A 19357-nucleotide genomic window follows, 5' to 3' on the forward strand; every position below is an offset into this window, starting at 1 on the left:
ATGTAGAGTCTTTTAAATTTCCAAGGCTGAGGCAGGTCATTCTAAATCTGGTAATCTTTCCTCCCAAAATCATCTTAAATTTAGAGAGAGTTTTATGTACAAGGGTACACATTGTAGTACTATTTAGAATAGGGGTAAAGGGGGAAACCAAGTGTTTGACAATAAAGGAAATTTAAGTAAACTGTGATACATCTACTCTATGAATATGTATTTATACATTGAATATGCTAATTAAATATTTAAATAGTGGGAAAACACTCGTGTTATAATATTTGGAAAAAGAAACACTATAAAATTATATATATATATATAAATTGTATATCAAAATTATATGAAAGAGATGCTTAGAAAAAAAGACTAAATATTAATAGTTGTATTTGTATGGTGAGAATATGTGTAAAAATTTTTAAATTTTAGTCAAATTTTCCAAAAATTCTGTATTCATCTTTTATTCTTTTATACTTGGAGTAAAATTAATTTTATTTTTTTAAATGTATATACATTTTAAAATAGTTACTCTGCAATACTCATCTTTCACTAGCATAGTTCTTGAACTAACTACCGTGTTTTTCTTTAAAATGAAAAACTACAGAACCACAACATTAAAAAATTCTATAATCTATTATCCTGGTCACCATTTTTTCAGTTGGTGCAGCGTCAGCCATCTTTGGTAAGATTGATCATCCTTTTTAAAACCATGATAAACTTAGGTTTTGTGGCTTGTTCCAATTCTTATATGTTATTAGTCAATTTTATTTCCAGGACTTCGTATATCTAGTCTGCTCTTTTAGAGCTGTGAGCTCTTCTTTAAAACTACCCACAGGATAACTTTTGGCTACGGCCTGTCTTTCTTTCTTTATTTGCTTCCTAGTAGAAGAGCTGTAGTCTAACTTGAATTTTAAGAAGCTCTCACTCCTTTGTTTGGTAAACAAAAAAGGATCATCACACCTGTGGGCCTTCCTTCTTTGTTCTTCTAATGCTGTAAGTTTACCGGGTGGTCAGCATGAGGTGGAAAAGACCCAGGGTTATAGCTGTCTTCAGTCACCAGTAATCACAGGATTCCTGGACTATACTGTGGAGCAATTTCTAGGTCTTATGGGGTGGGTGTGGGGGTGTGTGTGTGTGTGTGTGTTTGATGGGATATCAAGAGAGAAATGGAAAATACAAAAGAAATACCAAAAAAAAAATATTGTCTAACTTCAAGAATCTTAAATAGTACCTCAGTGGTTTTCAATGCGTGGCCCTGAACTAACAGCATTTCTGATGGTTAAGAATGAAATTCTCAGGCACCTCTGCTGACCTACTGAATCAGATGCTGTGCTTTTGTTCAAGCCCTCCAGGTGATTTTTCGTTTTTTAAAAAAAATTTTATTGAAGTGTAGTTGATTTACAATGTCAGTTTCAGGTGTACAGCAAAGTGATTCATTTATACGTATACATACATAAATATATATTTTATTGTCTTTTCAGATTCTTTTCCATTATACATTACTACAAGAAATTGAATGTAGTTCCCTGTCTTATACAGTGGGTCCTTGTTGTTAATCTGTTTTATATATAGGTGATTCTGATGCACACTAAAATTTGAGAACTACTGCTTAAGAAAAGACCTCCCCCTCAAAATGTCAAATAATACACGAACTGATTTTATGCAGTACATTTCTCATAGAGTTGAAGTTGGCCAAAGCACTTTTTGGAAATGATTATTCTTATGATGTGAAGACCAGCTATTTTTTTTGCTTTTACCTTGCAAGTATGCATCCCCTTGTGAACTCCGTTTTCCCCCTTTCCTCTCTTCCAAAGCTGGCCTTCTGTGGTTAGAGTCAGTGGGCCCCAACGCCGGGCTATGCCCAGACAGCTGAAGCCCTTGGATTTCTTTTCCACATGACCGGCCAGGGGAGGGGCCTTCAGGACAGTAACTGTATGCAATTATTTCCTGCGCTTCGTATTTTTAACGCTCCAACCTGTTACAGACCACGTTTCCATGTTCCTTTGAGCAGTATCTGGAGCAGGTGTGTGGCTTCCACACGTACTCCTACAAATGAGGAACATATCAGAAAAGTTGTTTCCCTCCCCTCAGCATTCAGCATCACAAAGGTACTTCCCATGTGGACCATAAATCTCTATGTAGATTTCTTTGCTGGCTGCTTGGAGCTGAATCGAGCATTCTTCTTTGATCATCATTCTGGGAATGTCCAGAAAAAGAACCTCTCACTGTTATTCTGGATCTATAAAATGCCATGTCTCACCACGCTGTATCTTCATTTCCATATTTATGTTCCAGAACTCACGATCCATTTCCCAAATTCTAAACTTATTCAAGCTCTTTAATGCCTGGGCACTGTTCCCAATGAATTATTCAGCATGCTTTTCTCAGAGTTTTTGCAGGATATTTTCTTAGCTTTACCCATTTGTCTTATTCTAGCAGTCAGGATGGGTTCTACTGATAGATAAGAAAGATGATTTAGGAGATGGCAAACAATCTCCTTGCAAAATGTCTCCTTTACTAGGTCAGAAGTAAGGCCTGTGTTTTCATTGGTTTGTCAGATTTCCCTGGCCTGATCTCTCCCCCACATCCCTGCCCCATATTTTCAACTCCTTGCTTGGTGTCCTTCAACCTTTTAATGTTCTCTAATTCTAGAACAGTGCTTCTCAGACTTCACTGTGCATCCCTGGTCAGCTTTTTAAAGCATAGTTGCTGGGCCCATCATGGCCAAGCCTTCTGACTCAGCATGCTCTGAAGAGGACGGAGAAGTTGCATTTCTAACAAGCTCTTGGGTGAAGCTGATGCTGCAGTTCTGAAGGCAACACTTTGAGATCCTTCATTTGCTCAACTGTTTCGTGATTTACCTGTAATTTTTACATGTGAGGCTGTCACTACTGATGATCTGGCCATCCAACAGCCACTTCCCCTTAATGACACATCCTAACTGTACCTAGGGTCTCGCCAAAGCCTCTTGCTTCAGGAAAGCTTGTCTTCAATTCCAGTGCCAGGATGAGAATTTTAGTAAGTTTAAGATAATTAAGTTAATAAATTGAAATCCACAGGAATCCCATCCCTTTGTGAATGATTTAGTTTAAGACGTGAATAAAATCAACCAGGGGGCCTCTGAGAAAGATTTCTTATCTCTTAAGAAGATACATCTCGAAGAGATGAACCCTTTTCCAAATCTGGAACGATGAGGTGTGATTGTAAGAGTGCCATATCTAGCTCTGGACCATCAGGAGAGCTTGAGGACCGTAGAATAACAAAAAGACACATACTTAAATTTCTAAAGTAATGATGAACCATCAGATTAACAAACCTGGAGCTACCCTGCCCCAAGCCTTCTGATGATATGGGATTTCTCTTTCTTGCAACTAAAAGCATTATTAATTGATACGATCCATCTGTCTATCTATCATCTATTTCTCTATCTTTATCTTGTTTTTATATTATATTTGCTTAATACACATGCCATGATTGGGAAAGATAGTCATAGCACGGCTAGAATATAGCTGTGTTACTTGGGAAGGTTAGCTTATCCTCCCCCCATTAACATCATATCAAGAAGTAATGATATTTTCTTTATCATGCAGAGATTTAGAAGGAATAGAAAATAGGAAAATTAAGACTGATGGGATATAAAATAGGAGGGCAAAAATTTTAGAATCTCCTCAAGAGGGCAGGCCTGAAAAAAGGCACCAGGATGGGGACCTGGGATTCCTGTTGCACAGCAGAAAGGGACCAAAAACCTCTTTTTCAAAATATCCTTTCTGGTGTCCCTTTATGCACCCATAACTCAGTAATTCATTCTTCATTGTGAATTTAGTGGGATTAAAGGAAATCTGATTATGCCATTCTCACTAAAACCCTTTAAAGAATTCCCAATTTTTTCTTCTTTTTAAAAAAATTTTACTGTGGTAAGAACATTTCACGTGAGATCTACCCTCTTACCAGATTTTTAAGTGTCCAATACAGTACTGATGGCTACAGGTGCAATGTTTTACGGCAGGTCTCTAGGGTTTATTCATCTCACGTAACTGAAGCTTTCTACCCATTGAGCACAACTTCCCGTTTCCTCCTCTCCCCACCCCTGGCAACCAGCATTCTGCTCTCTACTCCTAAGTGTTTGATTGTCTTAGACTCTTCATATAAGTGGAGTTATACAGTATTTGCCCTTCTGCAACGGGCTTAAGTCACTTAGCATAATGTCTTGAAGGTCTGTCCATGATGCCACATATCACAAGACTTCCTTCTTTTATAAAGCTGAGTAATATCCATGGTCTATGTGTACCACATTTTCTTTATCCATTCATCTGTAGATGGACATCGAGGTGGTTTCCACACCTCGACTACAGTGAATAGTGCTGCAAGGCATGTGAAAGAGCTGCTGTCTCCTGGTGATCCTGGTTCCCGTTCTTTTGGATAAATACCCAGAAGTAAGATTGTTGGGTTATATGGTAGTTCTAGTTGTAATTTTTTGAGGAACCTCCATACTGTTTTCCATAGCAACTGCGCTATTTTGCATTCTCACCAACTTAGTACAAGGGTTCGAATTTCTCCACATCCTCATTAAAACTTGTTGTCTTTTATTTTTTTCATAATAGCCGTCCTAACAGGCGTGAAATGATATCTCATTGTGCTGTTGATTTGCACGTCCCTGATGATCAGTGACACTGAGTCGCTTTTCATGTATCTGTTGGCTATGTGTTTGTCTTCGTCGGGAAAATGTCTGCTCAAGTCTATCTTTAATTAGGTTATTGATTTTTTTTTTTACTATTGAATTGTAAACATTCCTTATATATTTTAGAAATTAACTGTTTATCAAATTTATGGTTTGCAATTGTTTTCTCTGATCTGTAGGTTGTAAAGTCTTCCCATTTTTCTAAAGATAAACATTCCAATTCCTTACCTTGGTTCACAAGGCCTTGTCTGAGCTGGTTCCCACCCAACTCTCAGTCTTATCTGGTACTACTCCCCCTGTTTCTTGTTCTTTTTGTTCCTGCCCCAAAGGCCTGCTTTCAATTCTATATTCCTGCCATGTGCTTCTTGCCTCACAGTCTTTTGCATGTGGTGCCTCCTTTTCCTAAAAAACATCTCCCACATCTTTGCCTTTCACCTTTCATAATTCAGCTTAAATGTCACTCCCATACAGAATCCCTTCCTGAGATCAGACTGTCTTTTTCTATTCTTATATATTCTTTTCATAACATAATTCTCTTTTGTGGGACTTATCACAGCTTTAGTTGCATAATTAAATATGCAACTAATTATTCAATGTTTGTCTCCTAAATTACCACCTGAGCCCTTAAGGGCAACAGCACATCTGTTTACCACCATTTCCTTCGTACTAGACACCAAACATGAGTTGAACAATCTCGCTTTTCTTCAGGCACTTCTTCTAATGATTGCAAGTATTTTCAGCCACTCTTCTTTCATCAGCCAATAAATCCTGGTCAACCTGATTTTGCACAAGACCCTTCCCAACAAATGGGCAAAATATGCACTCACTTTCCTGCTTCACGGATTAGAAAATTAGCCCCAAAGAAGTTCCATCACCTGCCCACATTTGTTCCATTTATGTTGGCATTGAACGTCAGAGAGCCTGACTCCTACTCCCTGGCTTCTCCTTGGTCGAGTCATCTTCAGAGCAGCATTACTCAGCTTGCAGCGAAAGGGATCACACTCATGCTCAAGCAGACTGCCATGCTCCCCCTTCCTCTGCACCAGAATTCTGTGCAGCTGACCCCTGCCTGAGTCATTCATGGGAAGCATCTGAGAACACATTGTGTACAACACACCAGCCCGCCCAGGAATGTCTTTCATTATCCCAAGCACAAAGGGTCAGTGGAGTGTTCTAGGAATATCTTCAAAAAGGAAGCAAGAATTCAAGGCACAATATTTCTCCCCAGTCACTACCCCACTACTTGCGCATAGACTACCAGGTGTGTGCTGAAGTATGGAGACCTGGGAAACCTTGACAGTGACTCAGAGAGTTTCAGTTCCTCCTGGAAAGGAGTAATTCAACAGATATGTTAATGCCATCATGGGCATCAGGAGCCCTGCTGTGGGCTGGAACCTCTGAAAATAAGCAGTGGATATCCAAAGTATCCCATGCTCCATGCGGGGCTGGAGAGAAGACCTGCACAGTCACTGCGCGTATTTGTCGAAGAGATAAGTGGCTTCTGAGAAGTTTCTGCAGGGCTGTGGACGCTCCTCTTCTTCCAGCTTCTAACACTCCTCTGACAACAGCCCAGGAGTGAGATTCTTCAGCCCAGGCACTATTGGCTGCTTAAAGTTTACATGCTTCTGTTTTCATACAAGCAAGGAATGTAGCCCTGATTGAGGAAGTGCAAAGACAAGGGAAATGGCAAGGGACCAGATTTAAGAGGGATAAAGGCCCATTTTAGAAGCTGGTGGAGTGCTTGGAAAATCTGTACTAAAATTTTGATGTCAAAGCTACGTACCTCTCTTTATCAGTAAATAACTTGTTGAGTATCCGCTCTGACCTCACTTTGTGATGAGAGCCGTCAGAAAGTTCAAAAGAAGGGTGAGGGGATAGGAAGGCAGAGAAGAAAGAACAAAGGCCTCAGAGTCAGAAGAATGAATATGTTGTCAGCTCTTCGGCTTACTGAATCGACTTGCGTTGGGCCTGTATCTTATTTGTAAGGCGCTAATAGTCTCAGGAACTTCATAAGGCTGCTGCAAAAACTGGAGAAGTGTGTCAAGGGGGAGAAAACTAGCTTAGCATCTTCTTAGCTCTTCTGTGTAATACTTATTTTTGAAGGCTTACAATATATATTAATGAACTTGCCAGACAAAATTCAAATCCTTATGATAGACACCTACTTATCCTTCAAGGTTTCAATCAACGATTCCCTCTTCTGGTTGTTATTCCCTTAAATTTATCTCTTCCTTAATTAAATCTTGAATGCCGTTACTACGGTGCAGTATATCACATATACGTTGAAGTGTTCACGTGCCACCCTAAACTGTGAGCTCCTCAAAACAGAGGCTGGGTCTTATTCACGCTTCTGCTCCCTCAGAACCTGTTAGAAGTCCTTTAGCAGAAACACAGTATGATCAAACTATTATCTGGACAGGAAAAAAAGCTTTATGTCTAAAGAATTCTGTCCATAATCCATGTTTTGTCACAAATTTGGTAAAAAAGAAAGAAAAAAATCCCTTAGAGCTAAAGAGGGTCTTGCCATCTTGGGATGGTCCTTCTGCTTGTCTATGACATAGAATCATTGATCGTAACAATACGTCTATTCAGGAATATGGTGGATGATGAGAATCAATTACACACACAAAGTGTCCTTGAACTAATGCTTTCATCACAAGGGTTCAATACAGACTCATTTAAAAATGTAAACTTGAAGTTTTTCAATTAGTTTCTTTTCTCAGTTTTCACTTGCAAGAAGAAGATTTTCTTGAGCAAAACATGATTTAAACAAACAACAAAAAAAAACAGCTTGGATATAGTTCACCTTTCATGCCATGTTTACTCCTTAGAGATAAATGTGGGCAGAAGAAAAATATGACCTAAACAATGTTAATCCAAACGATAAAGGATGTATTTTATTACCGAAATTTTGTTTAATATTTACTTTCATAATATTTAAGTCACTGCAGTAACTCAAAGAGCAATGAAGTTTCCAAAATTAACCGACATTTCAGGAAGGAATTTCATGAGTGAGATACTTTGATTTACTGAATCTTTTGTTATAGAACCAGACTTTGCAATGTCTTTGAGCAGAAATTCCCACATTCCCTGATATGAAAAATCTGGGTCCTTCAACTAATATCAGATGTTTTTAGTTTGCAATGGGTAAATGTCCCTGGAAAATTTCAAGTCGAGCATTTTTTAAGGAAATCCTTTAAAATGTTAAGAGGGACCTTAGAAATAAAGTCACCAATAAATCCCTTATAATATGAACACGCCTCTGTGTCACACATTTTACAGGACCAATATTTCTGGTGTCAGATTTTCATAAAAAGGGATGAGAATGATCTCAAGACTGGGCTTTTTTTCCTTAATATTATAAACGAGGTTACAAGACGCTGTTCTCAAGTACCATATGTCTTTCTTTCAATTGTTAAGAACCATTTCTAAAGATCTAACACAACAGCAGATGAGCCACACTGGCTGGATTTGAGGATAATTGGATTTTCTTTTCTCTTCACAAAAATTATGCATGCCTGGGAAGAGCAGCAAGAATAAACTTCACCCGATGCCTACTAATTACCATCAGCTAGTGCCTGGCTTTTGAAATCTGATTTAAGGACGAAAAATTAAATGAAACCACAGGCTTGGCTGAGAGAAAACTGTATAATGTTGAAGCAATGATGGGGGGAGCCCGATCCTTAGCAGGCTAGACTTTGGACCAAACTCAACTGATGTTTCTCATCCTTGTTTATTTTGTTACTTGACATGATTCAACTCATTAAGGATTTCAAAGGTCCAAGGGAAAGTACTTCTACTTTGCCAAGGCATCCTTAGTTGGAATTCCATTATCTCCCATGATCCGACTCAGGGATTTCCTCCTACTCAGTTCTGAGTAATTATGTGTAAGCAAACCCTTGGTGTTCTCGCAGAGTGACTGTGCTGAGCTGATGGTTCACCATGAATCATTCATGTGGCAGGCATCTTCAATGAGAGGGTAAGGAGGGCTAACACTGATTTGCAGAGTTTAGATGAAGTATGGCTTTCTCATTCATTTCATTTGCTTCATCAGAGTTGATGCTTATCCTTGAAAACCATACCCTTTCCTAAAATGATTACAGGAAGAGAGAACAAGCATATTCAATCAGCCTTTCCTGCTGTACCAAGTCTGATTTAGATTATGCCTTAGGAAATACTGCTTCCTCCTTTCAGAAACTAGGAATTAGTGTTTCTCTCTCTCTCTCTCTTCTCTTCCTGTCCTCTCTCCACTCCACCTCCCCTCAACGGGTAAAACAAAAGGATTTTAAACTAGGAAGTGGCATTTTTTTTAAAGTCTGCATTTTCTATTTCAAATTCTTAAAGCTTACCTCTTTTTTTGTTTTCTTTTTTGGAGACGGGGTGCAGTCGGTTTCTCTGAGACTATGATAAAAATGCCTCCTCCTTCAATAACTCAACTAACCACATATTCACACCTGACATCCAACTTTAAGAGGGTTGCAGTCTGAGATCATCCAAGGATCCTCCGGTCATACCTCCTCCCTCCCTCTCATGCCAAGGGTATCAAGTTGCACCTTTGCTCTAAACTTCCCAGTAACGTATCCTACCAAGATTTGCAGGCGATGGGACCTTAGACCATTTTTTCTTCTCCATTTTTTTTTTGGTGACATATCCTGTCTAAGCACATAACAAGATTCAAGGGAAAACAGTTCAAAGGAGAACCTGGTAGAGTTCAGGATTCTGGGCCATCCTGATTCTTCAGTGGCTCTAAAAGCTTTTTAACAGCTTCAAAGATAAAATAAAAATACATCGTAGATATTACCCTGGCAAATCCCCTAGTCTTTCCCATTCTTTTTTTTTTCCTTTAATATTTTTTTGGCAGGGAGGTAATTAGGTTTGTTTACTTATTTTTTAATAGGGGTGCTGGGGATTGAACCGAGGACCTCATGCATGCTAGGCAGGTACTCTACCACTGAGCTATACCTTCCCCCATCCCATTCTGTTTTATAACAGCTTTATTGAGATATAATTCACAGACCACAACATTTATCCATATAAAGTGTTCAGTGCTATTCAGAGTTGTGCAGTTCATCAACCCAAAAAGAAAGCCCCCACCCCCTGGCAGTCACTCCTCATCCCCCCACCTCCATCCCTAAAGCCAGTCACCAATCTACTTTTTGTCTCTATGGATTTGTCTGCTCCAAATGAGAACTCAAATGGGAACTGCCCTCTAGGTTGCCCCAGATGACCATAAATCTGCACTCTTGAATTAAAGAATTTGTCATTTGACTGTCTCATGGGAGTGAAGCATTATGTTAGGTATGCAGAAGTTTCAAAGGTGAGTTTCCAACCCAGTGTTGGGAATTATTCTAAAAAAGGAGTGATTGACGATCTGAAGCAATACACCAGGGATCCTGAATGCCTTGCCCACCAAAGCTGGCAGGCCCAGCCTCACTTCTAAAAGCCAGGGTTCACCAGGAACTACCCCAGATGTGGGTTCCCGTTGTGATCAACATCCTGAACCAGTCACTGGAATTCCAAATCATCGGATTTCCTCAGATTCTGATCCCGGGAATTCTTTTTCGTGTGTAGTCTCACAATATTCTTTTGGAGCTTGTGACAGAGATAGGGAGTTGCTTCCTGCTTCCTTCATCGCTTCCTGGTCACGCTGTCTTCTTTTTGTTCCTTTCTCACATCAAATGCCCTCTCAGCCAGGGACCTTTGCATATGACATTCCTGCCACTTACTCTTCTTGACTCCTATGACCTCCTGAAATTCCACCAGCCATCTTTCAAGTCTAGGCTTAAAATGGGATTTTTATTCAGACTGGGCCAGACTAAACCAGGTTCAGCTTTTAGGAAGGCCTTGTATTTACCCTTTATCTCTTCTACCACAATTATAATTTCAATTATTTCTATTTTTTTGTTAAATATCTATTCCCCCACTAAAATATGGCACCAGTAATTACACAATTTCACAATTGTATTTCTAGGACCTAGAATAGTGCCTGGAGTAGATTATACACTAATGTATATTTGTAAATGAATGAAAGACTTGAATACAATCAGAACCACTACATCTGCCTGTGTCTTTCTTTATATGTCTGTGTCTGTGGCTATGGCAGTTATATATACATACATTAGGTTAAATCATGAGGACTAGAAACAACCTATTTCCTAAAACAAACAAACAAAAATGTGCTTGACAAGCTGTACTGAAATTATCTGTTTGTTTCTATTTCCACCATTAGGTAGTAAGTTTCTCAAGGCCAGGATTGTATGTGTTTAAATGTCTGGCACATAGTAATCACTTAATTTTTGCAATATACATAGCACTTTATGTCTCAAGAAAGTATACTGGCCCTTGGTCTTACACTGTTTGACCTGTAAATTCTCTGTCCTTGGTCTTCTCCACAGACAATAGTACCCAGGGCTGTTGACTTAAAGACCATCTGTGGGCTGACGACTCACCAGACTGAAACTCTGTCCCCAGTTTCACCCCTAATCACCTATGGTAGCATCTCAAATTTATGAGAATTGTTGGTTCTCTCTTTCCACGATCCCTCCAAAGTTGTCTGCTCCATTTCAGAAAATGGTATCACCATCCTTCTAAGTGCTCGAGATAAAATCCTTGATACCTACCTTTCCGCCTTGCCCCATGTCTAAACTGTAAGCCAGCTCTTGAAAAACATACCTAGGATCCATTTATCATATTGTACTTAAAGGACATACCTGAGAACCATTAGAGCATTTATCTTACTTATCATGATCTGAAATTATCCTACTTTTTTGTTTTCTAGTTTTTGATCATCCCCCCTCACTAGACCATCAATCTTGAGGCCATGAATCTTGGTTTTTGTTTTTCTTTTTGTTTTTTGCTCTTCTTACCCTAACACTCAGAACAGGACCTGCGTCTTGGCAAATGCTTATTGAATGAATGAATGAATGGAAAATGAGCATTTATGGCAGCAGGCTGAATTGAATGGGAGAAGCAATAGTAGTGGGAAAGGTAATAACACATCATTGGAAAAGAATTGGTGAGGGGAGAAAAACCAAACAAGAGAAGGTAAAAATGAAATAAAAAGATTCTAGATGCAAAATTTTAATAGGTTTGGGTCATGTACCCCTTTGTGATATTATAGTATCATTTGGCATATAATTTCAAGCTGTTCCCTAGAAACTGAATCTCATTCAAGATCCTCTCAGAAGGGGTCATGAATGCCAGAGTAAAAATTTCTAGAGGTTGATCAGTGGTCACTTTATCTTCCCAGAGAACACTTCATTCTGAAGGTCAGCTTCCATCTAACAATGCCACTTTTTTGAAACTTCAACAATTGCATCAAATTCCCCATTAAGATGGACAGATGTGAGATTATGCAGGTGGTGCTGTGTTGGCTTTGCAGAATCTCAAGTTGGGCAAAGCTGTGCAGGACAAAATACAAAGCAAAACAATTGCCCCAAGAATCCTTTTGCTACAGTGGAGTTACTCCAGATAGATCCAACGTCTCTGAGGTCTAGCCTTAATCTTAATGAAAGTTATTAAAATTTCTCAGGATTCACTGTGTTCATAGCTTCCAGAGAGAAGTCAATTACTATCAAACTTGGTCTGGAGGCAGGGTCTTTAAAAGGGATTCATGGGCCAAATATGATTTTTCCAGTGGATTCATCCAAAGAATAAGGAAATGTGTGTCTTCGTGCTACTTAGCTTGTACACATCAAATACACTGTGTGAAGCCATTGAAGGCTGTTGAACCACCTATGAGTTAGATTCCACTGAAATAGTGTCACATTTCACTAACAGTCCCTAGAAAACTTGACTGTACTGCCTCGCTTTCATGGGACAGTGTCCAGGATAAGCAGGGAAATATTTTCCCCCTCTATTTTATCTGAGTTTGCTCAAGGAACTGAAATCATCATGTCTTGAACCACATGCCATGTACAAGGCCTCCGACCAGCACGCAGAAAACTCTAAGGAATCGTTATTTAGAGATTCTTGCCATTTGCAAGCCTGTGGAATTCAGGTGCCCACAGGAAGGAGTGCAGAGGTTTTTCCAGCCTAACCATATCGGCCATCTCGCCACAAGGACCTTCTGTTCTGGCTCAGGTCCTTCTATCAGACTCAGGCTGTTCTTCAAGGCCAAGTGTGAGTTTTATGCATCTGGTTTACATTTTGTAAGTTTATCTCGTTCACAAGCTCCGTATACACAATGGCTTGCCTGCTTTGTGTTCACACTTGTTTTTCAAGAGGAGGTAGGATAGTTGGGCATTGGAGAACAGAAATTCTAGAAGTTTAACTTCAGAGTAGAAATGAATGATAATCAAGAGAACCAGAGGCACTAGTGCACAGCAGAGAAAATCAGAAGAGCAGGATCAATGATGTGAAGGTGTGGGAAGTGAGTAAAGGATAATGTGACTGTGGCGTGGGCAGGAAGAGATTTAGAAATTTTGGGGTGAATTAAGCAAAGGTTTTCATAACTATCTTTTTCTCCTACTTGTGAGGTGTGGGTTGCTGTGCGCTGTAGCACTGTGGCAAAAAAAAACTTGGTGGAGAGGAAAACAGTTTTAAAATTTCTCTTAGAACCCAGCCCACTGGAATTATGAAAGCAGCCTCAGTAAGTAAGATAGACGTGTATGCCTCCAGTTACAGAGGTGTAGGAAAAGGAATGACTCCACTTACTGGAAACTCCTATTTGCATTGGAGAACATGATTATTTGAATTGGATGGTGGAGGGAGAGGTGCATCTTACTTTATCAAACATATTACGGATGTAACTTTTAATTCATCCACTCAGGGCCATTTGGTTTGTGGACACAGGATGATTGTTAATATTTTTAAACGCATTTTTAAAATTACCTTTAAGCTCCTTAAATATTCTAAGAACATTCTTAAGCTCCTTAAGAATTCCAAGAATAATTTGTTTGCAAGTCAAAGACTGACACCTGCTATATTCCATTGTTGATTTTTTTTTAAGTAATTTCCTTCTATACAGCCTGCTGTGGAAGCATGCCTTACTACTGTTTTCTTGTGTAGGTAAGAAGAATCAGAGAAACCCACTAATAAAATATTTCCACCCACACAGAGAGTAAGACGGGCTGGGCAGTGCCCATCTAATATACAAGGTAGTTTGCCTTTTAAGGTTACATTCTCTGGGATGTAAAAATTATTCAGTTTAGGTGATTTGGATGGCGGTTTCTGAAAATTACTCAAACGTAAATGAATCATCCTCCTCCAAATTAAACGAGCTCCGTGTTTTAGAGGCTTGCTTTTCTAAATTCTCCTTGTCTTTCACTTTTACCTGCTAGATGGAGAGTGAGCTGTGCTTACTGCTCTCCATCAGGGAGAGCGGACCCTTCCTTCCGCAGCTCATTAACCTGCAGGGACCGCCGCGCTGTTCACTCCCGGGCGCATCATGCTCGGGTCCTCCGAGGAGGGTGCGCGGGAGGTTGGAGCGCGGGGGTGGGAATGGAGGCGTCTTCCATGCTATTTTGGTTTCTGCTACTGACTGGCTGCTCAGCTGTTCATGAGTCACCTTAACCTCAAAATCTGTCATTAAAACAGAAATAATGATACCTATTTTCTGTGCCTTATATGAATTGCATGAAGACCTTATTCATATTTCTGAAATCCATGTGAGAATGAGTCAGGGTTAGCTATAGGGAAAAGCACAATGCAGTTGTTTCTAAGCCACGATCAAGATGCCTTTATCATCTAGGCTTTGAGAATTCTCTGTGCTGCAAAATTAGAAATGCGAGGAGGTCTTCACACGGATTAAATTTGACAAAATATTTATTTGACTAACCGGATCAAGAATATATGCGGTTTAAACAACGTATGGCATTAAAACTTATTTATTAAAATGTTCGTTTAATAAAATTGTATCAAGCATCCTGGCACTGAATTAGACATTAGGGGTACCTTGTGGCACGGAACCCCTCCTAAGGAAGACCGCATACTAGAAATAAGACAGTAAATGACTCTGGTGGTTATTTGGGACATTTTTTACTTTAATATCATCAATACTAGGGCTCTTAAAGCACTGGTTGGGAGCTTCAGAGAGAACTCACCTTAATAGTTTACCTAAAAAGTTTACATTTATCTTAAATTTTTTTTTTACAGTATACCTTACCTTATTTAGTTATTGTTTTTCTACACTTGTGACTTTAAGGTTTAATTTACTTTTTATCCATTTATGTGTAGAAATAAAAATATTAAAGGACATCAGGTTTGTCTCTGGACAGCATTTTGTCCCCATTTCATATATTGCTTGTAATGTTTAGTGCTATCAGTATTATGTACTAAATGTTCAGGAATAATAACTTTTATTAGGTGATCCTATTAAAATTTCTAAGTAATAATCAGCCTACGCTTCAACTTTTGCTCTCAGTATCCAGCTAGCTTACATAAGCAGATTTGTTTGTGTAGGCATTTCTTTTGTCTTTGTCATAAAGTCCAAGTTCCTCATATGGATTGCTGTATACTTGACCTCTGAGCCAGGGAGCATATTTTATAGATGCTCTATGCAATTCTTCCTGGTCCACCCACATACTGGCTTCCGCCATTTCAGCAGTCTTTACATCAGGCTCCTACAAACAGATTTCTGCCAGACTGAACAGTTTTTAGGACAGGTCCTTACAAACAATGACAATGTGTTTATTTATTTGGGTTTGGGGTGCAAAAATTAATAGAACCAAGTACCTACCCTTCATTCTTCCATCCAAAGTCCAGGGGAGGGTACCCCTATGAACTGGCATTCTTCTCTGTGGGATGGATGGGAAGATTCTGAATGTGATACTATTTGCCTTTTTTGGACCAGAGCTCAGTTATGTGGCTCCTGCACTTCCTGTCCTGGGGAGAGATGAAAGAGTAGCAGTGAGTCTCCATATAGCACATCCAAATGCTGTGGCTGGAATCTCAAACCCTTAGCCTCGGTCTTTTTATCACACTGCCCTGCTCCTTCTCAGCAGAGCTGCCTCATCGTTGGTCCCTCTCTCATAACCTTGTCCCATGAGATATGGGGGCTTTTCTCCAAGTGCTTTATTTTCTACCAAAAATCTTTTTGGAGAGGAGTGAAGTTCTAATTATTATTGCCACAACTGTTTTATCTCATTTAGGAGAAATAAAATTACTAAGTTGAACTATTCTTCTAGCTAGATCTTAATGACCAATATATAAAGTTGTTTTTGATTTTTTGCTGTATTTTAAATCAAAACATTTTGCCATCTGAACCTTAAACACACTGAGTAGGATGTTTCCATTTCCTTGGCCCAGGGACAAATTTCCAAACAATATTTTGTGCAAAATCCATGTAGAAAGGTGGGCTTTTACTTTCTCGTTCCTCAAATTAAGATGAAAGGTTTTTTAAAAATCTGCACAAGAACATGATTGAAATTAGATTTCTTAAAAATTTAATAATTATCTCCTAATCCGTAAGACTTTGCTCACTCCTTTGAGCACTCGTTATTTTCATTTCACAACTTCTTTGTTTCCATCACACAAAATGATCCTAAATGATGCCAGAAGTCTCAGATTGCTCCCTAATCCCCATTCCTCGACTCTCCAATTAAATCCCATTGGTAGGCTCAGCTGAATTATAGATGTGGGAAATATCACTTCGTTACTGAGGAAAACTGAAGGAACCCTATTTTAGTAGTTCAAATAAATCAACATCAAATTAAGTTAGCAGTAAGGCTTCTGACCTGTCCCAGTGACAAAGTGCCTGCCTTTGTCCCACCCCTGAGTATTTACCTGGATGCCCTACCATCCTTTCTTATTGTCATCATTTCTCTTGTCCATCCTCTTATGTACAGTCAGCCTTCCATATCCTAAGTTGTTTAAATCTCAGATGCAAAGCTATATTCCACTTTATATAAAGGACTTGAGCATTCTCAGGTTTTGGTATTTATGGGAGTCCTGGACCCAGGACCTCACGGGTTGCTAAGGACGACTGTACTTGCATCCCATCCGCTTCCTCTTCATCAATTCAATGATTGTGTTTCCCTGTCTACTCAGTCTTCCTAAGCAAGCTGTCATCCTGCCCAACTCTCTGCCTCTCACCTGCCTCCATTGTCTCCATCATTGTATTTTCACTGACTTTCTCCTGAGATACCACTTGTTTGCCTTAGATTGAGGATCTGTCTGAAGTCTCATCTCTTACCTGCCACCATACTATTTTAGTAGTAGGAATATTAGAAACAACTCAGAATATGTATGAAATGTTTTTAACATAACCGTAACTTTTAAGTGCTGCTTCTAAGAATCCATTAGAAGGGAATGGCAAACTGCAGAGGAAAAAGTAAGTACATAAAGATGCTCAGTGTTCCTATTTATAATAGGAAAATAATTATAAAACACCACCAACATAGGAATGTTTAAAAAAAGAATGATAAATCATCTGGCAGATCTTAATGCAAACAAGAGAGTGCTGTAATAATATGGGAACATCTTTACACTAAATGAAATTCAATTATCTAATTTAAATATAATTAATTTAATTTAACTGAGTGGTAACTTAAAAAAAGAAGCGGGATTTACTGTGTAGAGTGTGATGATCACTAAGGTATTTTGTTTTTTAACTTACACATGGAAGTCAAAATTAGAACAGAAAGAAGTAACATAAATGTAGGTGGTTGATTTTCTGTCACACTGGTAACCATCTTTTAATTTTTCTGCATCTTCTTAATTTCCTCCAGGGATTGGTGTGACTTGCTTCTGAGCAATAGAATATAGCCAAGATGAAGGATGTCACTTTCATAGTTAGACTACAATGGACCATGACTTCTGTCTTGCTAGGAGACTTCCTCTGTCACCTTCTTGACTTCTGTGCTTTGACGAGCAAGCTGCCATGCAGGAGAACCCATTGCACTGGGAACTGAGGGCAGCCTCCAGTCAGCAGCTAGTGAGGGGCAGGGGCCTCAGTCCAACAGCCTGTAAGGAAACAGATGCTGTCACAACCACTGAGACACTGCCTGAGGTTCTAAGTGGATCGTTCCTCAGTCAAGCCTTCAGATGAGACCACAGAACCTGGCTGAGGACCTAGGGAGGCTGTGTCCAGATCCCCAGACCCTCAAAATGGAGATAATGAATGTGTGTTATTTTAAGCTTATATGTTTTGGAGTAATTTGCTACATAGTAATAAATGACTAGCACATAAAGGTATTATTTTGATAGACAAAGCAGTAAACATCTTTAAAAAAGGACATTCAAATAAAAACATGAATTTGAGATGCTAAAGGACTTTGTTGACTGTTTCCTGTACAATTACCCTTAGAAGCTGACCACTTGTTCTGCACAAGAGGGAAAGGGAAAGAATGTGAGTGTCACCACCACATAGCACAGAATATTTGCACAAGCTCACAGGGGTAAGGATCATTGTGGAAACTTCAGCATTTGGGTGTTCATCTTTCTGCTCTCCCGGAAGGCTGAGTGATCTGAAAGGAAGAATGTTCATCCTGAAATTTGAAAGCTGCCTATAGACATAGTTGCCTTAAATATACCTGGGAGAAATCTTCAATTTCCTATAAGAGTTTACTCCCCAGGAAAGAAGGAAAATGAAATACTGTGACACTGAAGGTTTCTTTTCTCTATCCCATAAGAGGGGATGGAATTAGAAGGCTCTAATGCTGACCACTTGACGTTATCCGAGGAGGCTGTGGAGAGGAGCCTGTCAGGAGGGGTGACTTTCCACTCTCTACCCCTGGGGGACCACCTGAGAACCACCTTCAGGAGCTAGTCATTGTGTGGCAAGGACTGATCATCCCTGACCACTGAATCCTTTAGCCAGTCTTACTAGGAGAGAAGATATTATAGTTTGGGGGATGGATAAGAAATTGCATTCAGGTGAGCATGTCTATAGCTTTGTATGTCAGAGTTTTCCAAAATTCCCAAAGAATTTTCAGCTTTTAAGACTCTATGTGTAATTGTGTATGTGTTTAGTTCGGGCAGTTAGTCAAAGAGGAGGGAGAATAATCAGATAAGTGGCTGAGACCTAGACATGGAAGGGGACAGGGAGCTCTGATCCTTTTCCCCCCACCCCTGGCCCTTCTCTAAGAAAGTTTCTCCATCCAGTTGAGCACTGGCCCCTTCCTGGATCTGTGTCCACCCCAATGTCCATCACCACTCCTCTTCCTAGCGCAGAACTCAGTCTCAATCATGCCATCATTTGGCTGCAATTCTTGAAGCGTAAACACATGGGTCTTTCAGTAGAAGGGAAACAGCAAATACACTTCTTTCTAGAGACTTGATTTGGGTTCTGGAGACACAATTTCTTCTAACATACAAGACAGATGGGAAATACACACTTAGTGCCTGCCTGAGTCACTGACATTTAGATGTTTGCCTTCAGTAGTTGTCACGCTATAGGAAAAAATGCATCACGTTGCAGGAGTGTGTGAGGAATAGTCACAGATTCGTAATCAGACACTCTCAGAACCCTGTCACGGATTAAAACCAAAAATCAGAGCTACAGTCTCATTTCTATAAATACTTGCTTGTAAATGATGTCTGCTAATTTGTTTTTGTTTTTGTGTTTTTCCCACTGACTTTGCAGTAGTCAGCTTAGGCGCCAGAAGAAAACACTATAGAATGGGTAGTTTCAACAAGAGATATTTACTTTATCACAGTTTTGGAGGCTGGACGTTTTAGATCAGAGTGCTCGTATAGTTGGTTTCTGTTAAGAGCTCTCTTCCTGGCCACCTTCTCCCTGTGTCCTCACGT

General features: G+C 39.5%; 1 long non-coding RNA gene across 1 annotated transcript; it reads left to right on the forward strand.

The window, feature by feature from the left end:
* The first annotated feature begins 780 nt into the window (after nt 1-780).
* LOC140685529 (uncharacterized) lies at nt 781-17875 on the forward strand. Its single transcript, XR_012058783.1, has 2 exons — nt 781-981; nt 17335-17875. It is a non-coding gene; the product is annotated as an uncharacterized lncRNA (long non-coding RNA).
* The last annotated feature ends 1482 nt before the right edge of the window (nt 17876-19357 follow it).

This window comes from Vicugna pacos, chromosome 14, assembly GCF_048564905.1.
Source record: "Vicugna pacos chromosome 14, VicPac4, whole genome shotgun sequence".
Classification (NCBI taxonomy): domain Eukaryota; kingdom Metazoa; phylum Chordata; class Mammalia; order Artiodactyla; family Camelidae; genus Vicugna; species Vicugna pacos.